The 10,000-nt window shown below is 47.1% G+C and overlaps 1 pseudogene; it reads left to right on the forward strand.

Annotated features, from left to right (window-relative positions):
- LOC124020735 overlaps positions 1 to 10,000 on the forward strand; it is a 90,365-nt pseudogene that overhangs the window by 73,532 nt on the left and 6,833 nt on the right.

Below are 10,000 nucleotides of genomic sequence, written 5' to 3' on the forward strand. Positions count from 1 at the left end.
TCTGTAATGATGTCCATCCCCTACCTGCCCCCCTCCTCCAGGTGTCCCAGTGAAGTGTAATGAGCTGTATTATGACTGCTGTAAGGAGCCCTAACCTGCCCCCCCTCCTCCCAGGTGTCCCAGTGAAGTGTAATGAGCTGTATTATGACTGCTGTAAGGAGCCCTAACCTGCACCCCCCTCCTCAGGTGTCCCAGTGAAGTGTAATGAGCTGTATTATGACTGCTGTAAGGAGCCCTAACCTGCACCCCCCTCCTCCCAGGTGTCCCAGTGAAGTGTAATGAGCTGTATTATGACTGCTGTTAGGAGCCCTAACCTGCACCCCCCTCCTCCCAGGTGTCCCAGTGAAGCGTAACGAGCTGTATTATGACTGCTGTAAGGAGCCCTAACCTGCCCCCTCCTCCCAGGTGTCCCAGTGAAGCGTAACGAGCTGTATTATGACTGCTGTAAGGAGCCCTAACCTGCCCCCCTCTCCTCCCAGGTGTCCCAGTGAAGCGTAACGAGCTGTATTATGACTGCTGTAAGGAGCCCTAACCTGCCCCCCTCTCCTCCCAGGTGTCCCAGTGAAGCGTAACCTGAGCCCTGCTGTATTATGACTGCTGTAAGGAGCCCTACCCTGACGTCACCTTCACTGTCACCATGAGGAGGAGAACACTGTACTCACGGTCTCAACCTGCTCATCCCCTGTGTCCTCATCTCTGGCCTGGCCCTGCTGGTCTTCCTGCTGCCTGCAGACTCTGGAGAGAAGATCTCCCTGGGTGAGAGGAGGGGTCCACACACAGGACAGGAATGTACACTAATAAGGCTTTATGCCAACCAGGCACACACACACACAGAGACACATAGAGACACACACACACTAATGAGGCTTTACACAGAGACACACAGAGACAATAAGGCTTTATGCCAACCAGTATTCTAATAAGGCTTTATGCACAGTATTCTAATAAGAGACACACAGATTTTCACCAGTATTCTAATAAGGCTTTATGCCACACACTTTATGCACAGTATTCAATAAGGCTTTTCTGTGTGGACACTGTAAGGGCCAACCAGTATTCTAATAAGGCTTTATGCCAACCAATCCTTTTATTTTCATTCCTTTATGCTAATTTCTGATATTATGCTTTGAATAAGGCTTTATGCCAACCAGTATTCTAATAAGGCTTTATGCCAACCAGTATTCTAATGAGGCTTTATGCCAACCAGTATTCTAATGAGGTATTCTTTTTATGCCAACCAGTATTCTAATGAGGCTTTATGCCAACCAGTATTCTAATGAGGCTTTATGCCAACCAGTATTCTAATGAGGCTTTATGCCAACCAGTATTCTAATAAGGCTTTATGCCAACCAGTATTCTAATGAGGCTTTATGCCAACCAGTATTCTAATAAGGCTTTATGCCAACCAGTATTCTAATAAGGCTTTATGCCAACCAGTATTCTAATGAGGCTTTATGCCAACCAGTATTCTAATGAGGCTTTATGCCAACCAGTATTCTAATAAGGCTTTATGCCAAACCAGTATTCTAATAAGGCTTTATGCCAACCAGTATTCTTTATGCCAACCAGTATTCTAATAAGGCTTTATGCCAACCAGTATTATGGTTGAAAGACATGAAAGCTATAATTCTGCCTGACTGAGTGTCTGACTAACTGACCTCACCATATCTTGGTTGAAAGCTGTGATTCCTCTGAGAGTAGAGGTGAGCTGTAGCTGTTCTTTATGTTCTCCTCTCTATGTCCCTTCTCCCTCTCTACTCCCATCCATCTCTCCCTCTCTACCCCCACCCTTCTCTCTCTCTACCCCCACCCATCTCTCCCTCTCTACTCCCACCCTTCTCTCTCTCTACCCCCACCCATCTCTCCCCCCACCCATCTCTCCTCTCTCCCCACCCACTCCCACCCCCATTCTCTCCCTCTCTACTCCCATCCATCTCTCCATCTCTCTACCCCCACCCTTCTCTCTCTCTACCCCCACCCATCTCTCCCTCTCTACTCCCACCCTTCTCTCCTCTCTACCCCCACCCATCTCTCCCTCTCCCACCCCCTCTCTACCCCACCCATCTCTCTCTCTCTACCCCCACCCTTCTCTCTCTCTACCCCCACCCATCTCTCCCTCTCTACCCCACCCATCTCTCTTCTCTCTCCTCTCTACCCCCACCCATCTCTCCCTCTCTACCCCCACCCATCTCTCTCTCTCCCCCACCCCCATCCATCTCTCCCTCTCTACCCCCACCCATCTCTCTCTCTCTCTCTCTGCCCCACCCATCTCTCCTACCCCCACCCATCTCTCTCTCTCTCTCTCTCTGCCCCCACCCACCCATCTCTCTCCCCAACCCATCTCTCTCTCTCTCTACCCCCACCCATCTCTCTCTCTCTCTCTCTACCCCCACCCATCTCTCTCTCTCCCCCACCCATCTCTCTCCCCTACCCCAACCCATCTCTCTCTCTCTCCCCACCCATCTCTCTCTCTCTACCCCCACCCATCTCTCCTCTCTACCCCCACCCATCTCTCTCTCTACCCCCACCCATCTCTCTCTCTCCCCCACCCATCTCTCTCTCTCTACCCCCACCCATCTCTCTCTCTCCCCACCCATCTCTCTCTCTACCCCCATCCCATCTCTACCCCCACCCATCTCTCCCTCTCTCTCTCTCCCTCTCCCCCACCCATCTCTCTACCCCTCTACCCCCTACCCCCACCCATCTCTCCCTCTCTACCCCCACCCATCTCTCCCTCTCTACCCCCACCCATCTCCCTCTCTACCTCCACCCATCTCTCCCTCTCCCCTACCCCCACCCATCTCTCCCTCTCTCTCTCTCTCCCCCCACCCCTCACCCCCATCTCTCCCTCTCTACCCCCAACCCATCTCTCCCTCTCTACCCCCACCCATCTCTCTCTCTCTCTACCCCAACCCATCTCTCCCTCTCTACCCCCACCCATCTCTCCCCCCCAACCCATCTCTCTCTCTCTACCCCCACCCATCTCTCTCTCTACCCCCACCCATCTCTCTCTCCCTCTCCCCCCACCCATCTCTCCTCTCTACCCCAACCCATCTCTCTCTCTCTACCCCCACCCCAACCCATCTCTCTCCTCTCTACCCCCACCCATCTCTCCCTCTCTACCCCCCCATCTCCTCTCTCCCCCAACCTCCCTCCCTCTCCCCCACCCATCCCCCTCTACCCCCACCCATCTCTCCCTCTCTACCCCCACCCATCTCTCTCTCTCCCCAACCCATCTCTCCCCCCACCCATCTCAACCTCTCTACCCCCCCCCACCCATCTCTCCCTCTCTACCCCCACCCATCTCTCTCTCCCCACCCATCCCCCTCTCTAACCCATCTCTCTCCCTCTACCGCCACCCATCTCTCTCTCCTCTACCCCAACCTCTCTCTCCCCCTCCCTCTCTCCCCCAGGTATCACTGTGTTGCTGTCTCTGACTGTCTTCATGTTGCTGGTAGCAGAAATCATGCCGGCTCAGACTCTGTTCCTCTCATCGGTAAAGTATTGATCCTCTATTGACTCATCAGTGATTTATTGATCCTCTATTGACTCATCAGTGATTTATTGATCCTCTATTGACTCATCAGTGATTTATTGATCCTCTATTGACTCATCAGTGATTTATTGATCCTCTATTGACTCATCAGTGATTTATTGATCCTCTATTGACTCATCAGTGATTTATTGATCCTCTATTGACTCATCAGTGATTTATTGATCCTCTATTAACTCATCAGTGATTTATTGATCCTCTATTGACTCATCAGTGATTTATTGATCCTCTATTGACTCATCAGTGATTTATTGATCCTCTATTGACTCATCAGTGATTTATTGATCCTCTATTGACTCATCAGTGATTTATTGATCCTCTATTGACTCATCAGTGCTTTATTGATCCTCTATTGACTCATCAGTGATTTATTGATCCTCTATTGACTCATCAGTGATTTATTGATCCTCTATTGACTCATCAGTGATTTATTGAGGTGTATTTTACATGATTACGCTCATACAAGTTGTGAATTGATTGGTGGTTCAATATCATCATTAGATACCAAGCTAAATCATGAAACCAATTCAAACTCATGTGTTCCTTCTTTAGGCCTGGTTGGTATGCCCATATTTCTTGCAGTGGAGGCTGGTGAGGGGAGGATGACTCATAACAATGGCAGAAATGGAGTGAGTGGAACAGTATGAAACAGGTGTTTTGGATCCCATTCCACTCTACCCCAGACGTTGTTATGAGCTGTCCTCCCCTCACCAGCCTCCACTGCTTTCTTGGAAGTTGACCACACACAGTGAAGTATAGAATAGCCAGTCATAAACCCAGTGTAAAACCCCACGACCAAACATCTAACCAATAGGGTTTCCACACGACACCTCATTCTCATCACAGCGCTGAGGTCTGCTGTTTTGCCTTCTAGCAGCCGATGTGTTTACCTTAGGCTTTAATCAGCTAGACAGGAGAGGTGTAGAAGGAACTGCGTGACTGCTTCCCAAATGGCTCCCTATTCCCTATTTAGTGCACTACTGGTCAAAAGTAGTGCACCATGTAAGGGAATAGGGTGCCAGTACATGATTGATGGAAGGAATCAATAGCCAGGAAAGAGAGGAGACGTTGATAGAATGAAGAGCTCAGAGGGCAGACAGAGTGTTAGGGATGTTACCACCTCAGGGTGTTAGGGATGTTACCACCTCAGGCTGACAGGGTGTTAGGGATGTTACCACCTCAGGCTGACAGGGTGTTAGGGATGTTACCACCTCAGGCTGACAGGGTGTTAGGGATGTTACCACCTCAGGCTGACAGGGTGTTAGGGATGTTACCACCTCAGACTGACAGGGTGTTAGGGATGTTACCACCTCAGGGTGTTAGGGATGTTACCACCTCAGGCTGACAGGGTGTTAGGGATGTTACCACCTCAGGCTGACAGAGTGTTAGGGATGTTACCACCTCAGGGTGTTAGGGATGTTACCACCTCAGGGTGTTAGGGATGTTACCACCTCAGGGTGTTAGGGATGTTACCACCTCAGGGTGTTAGGGATGTTACCACCTCAGGGTGTTAGGGATGTTACCACCTCAGGCTGACAGGGTGTTAGGGATGTTACCACCTCAGGGTGTTAGGGATGTTACCACCTCAGGGTGTTAGGGATGTTACCACCTCAGGGTGTTAGGGATGTTACCACCTCAGGCTGACAGGGTGTTAGGGATGTTACCACCTCAGGCTGACAGGGTGTTAGGGATGTTACCACCTCAGGGTGTTAGGGATGTTACCACCTCAGGCTGACAGGGTGTTAGGGATGTTACCACCTCAGGCAGACAGGGTGTTAGGGATGTTACCACCTCAGGGTGTTAGGGATGTTACCACCTCAGGGTGTTAGGGATGTTACCACCTCAGGGTGTTAGGGATGTTACCACCTCAGGCTGACAGGGTGTTAGGGATGTTACCACCTCAGGGTGTTAGGGATGTTACCACCTCAGGCTGACAGGGTGTTAGGGATGTTACCACCTCAGGGTGTTAGGGATGTTACCACCTCAGGCTGACAGGGTGTTAGGGATGTTACCACCTCAGGCTGACAGGGTGTTAGGGATGTTACCACCTCAGGCTGACAGGGTGTTAGGGATGTTACCACCTCAGGGTGTTAGGGATGTTACCACCTCAGGCTGACAGGGTGTTAGGGATGTTACCACCTCAGGCTGACAGGGTGTTACCACCTCAGGGATGTTATCACCTCAGGCTGATGTTACAGGGTGTTAGGGATGTTACCACCTCAGGCTGACAGGGTGTTAGGGATGTTACCACCTCAGGCTGACAGGGTGTTAGGGATGTTACCACCTCAGAGGGCTGACAGGGTGTTAGGGATGTTACCACCTCAGGGTGTTAGGGATGTTATCACCTCAGGGTGTTAGGGATGTTATCACCTCAGGCTGACAGGGTGTTAGGGATGTTACCACCTCAGGGTGTTAGGGATGTTATCACCTCAGGCTGACAGGGTGTTAGGGATGTTACCACCTCAGGCTGACAGGGTGTTAGGGATCTGTCTCTCTTTATCTCTCTCTCTTTATCCTTCTTTTTCCCCATTTCTACCTCTTTGTCTTTCTCTCTCTCCTCTTTCTATCTCATTCTCTCTCTACTCTCCTCAGGCTGACAGGGTGTTCTCTCTCTCTCTCTCTCTCTTAGGGATCTTCTCTCTCTCTCTGTCTCTCTCTCTCTCTCTCTCACCTTGTTCTATTCCTCTCTCTCTCATCCTCTCTATCCTAAAGCAGGGATAACCTGTTAATCACCTGTTAAAATACCTCTCTCTTTTTTCTACCTTTCCTCATCCATCTCTTTCCAGTGTTCTATATCTCTGTTTCTGCCCAGTACATTCCAGTGTTCTATATCTCTATGTCTCTGCCCAGTATTCTATAATCTATATCTCTGTTCCTGCCCAGTACATTCCAGTGTTCTATATCTCTATGTTCCTGCCCAGTATTCTATAATCTAGACTCTGTTTCTGCCCAGTACATTCCAGTGTTCTATATCTCTATGTTCCTGCCCAGTATTCTATAATCTATATCTCTCTGTTTCTGCCCAGTACATTCCAGTGTTCTATATCTCTATGTTCCTGCCCAGTATTCTATAATCTAGATCTCTGTTACTGCCTAGTACATTCCAGTGTTCTATATCTCTATGTTCCTGCCCAGTATTCTATAATCTAGATCTCTGTTACTGCCTAGTACATTCCAGTGTTCTATATCTCTATGTTCCTGCCCAGTATTCTATAATCTATATCTATGTTCCTGCCCAGTATTCTATAATCTATATCTCTGTTCCTGCCCAGTACATTCCAGTGTTCTATATCTCTATGTTCCTGCCCAGTATTAAGGATACCCCCCCCACTTTGTGCAATTTCCGCCTGAAGACATACCCTATTCTAACAGCCTGTAGCTCAGGCCCAGAAGCAAGGATATGCATATTCTTGTTACCATTTGATTAAAAACACTCTGAAGTTTGTGTAAATGTGAATTGAATGTAGGAGAATATAACACAATAGATCTGGTAGAAGAAAATACAAGGAAATAAACAGGCGTTTTTCAGTTATTTTATTGTTGTAGCATCTTTAAAATCAACTAGAACATCAACATATTCAGTTATGATACTCTGGATACTTTTACATGAGAGAATAACCAGGCAACAGTATTTCCCCAAAGTTTCAGACAGATGCCTCTAGGAATGAGTTACCACCTCAGGTACATGCCATTGGGTATGTAGTCACCCAGGTGTCCCTCACAGTTTCCCAAATGTACCCAAGTGGCCGACTTGGTACATGGGTACATTACTGAAAATAACTATATACAAAATTTAAAAAAAATATTCACACATACCCAGAAACATATATTTTGGAAAATTGAAGAAAAAAATGAAGATTTCCAAAATGTTTCACCTTAGGCTATAGAAATGGATTATATGAACAAAACAACCCTTTATTGTTTCCTGGTGACCTTTACTGTTGCCAAAAGAAGAAGATATTCAAAGGTAATTGATGAATTTTAGTGCAATTTTTGACTTTTGTGAAAAATGTACTTTGCTGTAACTTACCCAATGTGTTGTCTACTGATCAATAAGCAGATTGGCTGGAATTTTTTTAACATCTGACATGGTGACTGGATTAGCAAGATTTAGCTTTCCTTTGGTGTGCTGCATTTCTGATTTAATTGAAGTTAAATATTTTTGATAATTACATATTAGGCAATTTATGTAGGGAACGGGTTTCCCCAACAGGCTAGATCTCTGTTTCTGCCCAGTACATTCCAGTGTTCTATATCTCTATGTTCCTGCCCAGTATTCTATAATCTAGATCTCTGTTTCTGCCCAGTACATTCCAGTGTTCTATATCTCTATGTTCCTGCCCAGTATTCTATAATCTAGATCTCTGTTTCTGCCCAGTACATTCCAGTGTTCTATATCTCTATGTTCCTGCCCAGTATTCTATAATCTAGATCTCTGATTCTGCCCAGTACATTCCAGTGTTCTATATCTCTATGTTCCTGCCCAGTATTCTATAATCTAGATCTCTGTTACTGCCCAGTACATTCCAGTGTTCTATATCTCTATGTTCCTGCCCAGTATTCTATAATCTATATCTCTGTTTCTGCCCAGTACATTCCAATGTTCTATATCTCTATGTTCCTGCCCAGTATTCTATAATCTAGATCTCTGTTTCTGCCCAGTACATTCCAGTGTTCTATATCTCTATGTTCTTGCCCAGTATTCTATAATCTATATCTCTGTTTCTGCCCAGTACTTTCTAGTATTCTATTATTTATATTTCTATGTGTTCCAGCCCACTACAATGATTTCTGATATCTATAATCTAAATGTCTGTTGTTGCAGGCCAGTATTTTTCATTCGCCATGATGATCGTGGGTCTCTCTCTCGTCGTCACGGTTCTCGTTCTACAGTTCCACCATCACGACCCTCACGGGGTAAAGATGCCTAAATGGGTAGGTAACCATGGTTACATTTCCCGCTAACCTCTTTGTGTCACATCCTCTTTAACTGACGCCTTCAGTCGTAGTCTAGTTCCGGTTCATGTCTGCCGCGGAAAAATACATTGCAATAGTCTTCGTGGTCCTTGCCTCTGGTTGTGATTGAGTTGAGGAGTTGTAGAAGTCGTGGAGCAGTTCAAGCTCAGTTTGTTTGTCATTCGTGTGACTTCACCAACTCTGATCCTGTAGTACACATATGTCAGAGTCAAGGCCCGCCCAGGCCACATCCGGCCCGCGAGAAGGTTTTTCGGCCCCTGGGATGATCTTGATTTATTATTAGAACCGGCCCGCAGACCGCAGCAAGCCGGCAGCCTAGATCTTTTCACGCACCAATACTACATTTCCCACAATGCAACGGTGATCGCACCGAGCAGTAGGCTGCTTCATTTCAATATTTATTGGCACAGCAGTTGTCAGCATCACAGTAAAATTAACTTTCAGATACCCATCAAAAATGGCAAAACGGAAGGTGGACACTGAGAACCGGGGTTTCAAACAAGGTGGGAGTCGGAGTATTTGTTCACGGAGGTAGCTGGAAAACCTGTGTGTCTTCTGTGTGGAGAAAGTGTGGCGGTACTGAAAGAGTATAATCTGAGACGACATTATGAAACGAAACACGCGGACAAAAACAAGAATATGGACATGGAACAAAGGCTACAAAAGGCAGAGGAATTAAAACGAGGCCTCAAATCTCGACAGGCTCTGTTCAAAAAAGCCAAATCACAAGGCCAGGCTGCTGTCAAGGCCAGTTTTATTTTGGCAGAAGAGATCGCTAAATCAGCCCGGCCATTTACGGAGGGGGATTTCATCAAAAACTGCATGATTAAAGTTTGTGACTGTTTGCCCAGAAAAAAGGCAACTCTTTTTAAATGTGAGTCTGAGCAGAAACACCATTGCCGAGAGAGTAGACCAGTTGTCCATCAATCTAAAAGAGCAGCTTGTGAAAAAGGGAAAAGATTTCATTGCATATTCCTTGGCTGTGGATGAGAGCACCGACATTTCTGACATTGCCCAGTTGTCAATTTTCATCCGCGGAGTGGACTCCAGCCTAAGCGTGACAGAGGAGTTTTTGGCTTTACGTCCTATGCATGGCACAACTACGGGGCATGATTTGTATGAAGAGGTGTCAAGATGTGTAAATGAGATGGAGCTGCCTTGGGAAAAACTTGTGGGTTTGACAACCGAGGAGCACCTGCGATGTGTGGACACAGGAGCGGAATGGTGGCGAAGATACGGGAAAAGATGCAAGAGGAAAACGCGACAGGTGAGCTGACAGCTTATCATTGTATCATACACCAGGAAGCGTTGTGCGGTAAAGCCTTGAAAATGGAGCATGTAATGAGCATCATCACGCGCACAGTTAACTTTATCAGAGCCAAAGGTTTGAATCACCGCCAGTTCAAGGCATTTCTGACGGAGTTAGAAACGGAGCATGGTGATTTGCCTTATCACACAGAGGTGCGATGG

This window comes from Oncorhynchus gorbuscha, unplaced genomic scaffold, assembly GCF_021184085.1.
Source record: "Oncorhynchus gorbuscha isolate QuinsamMale2020 ecotype Even-year unplaced genomic scaffold, OgorEven_v1.0 Un_scaffold_893, whole genome shotgun sequence".
NCBI lineage: Eukaryota > Metazoa > Chordata > Actinopteri > Salmoniformes > Salmonidae > Oncorhynchus > Oncorhynchus gorbuscha.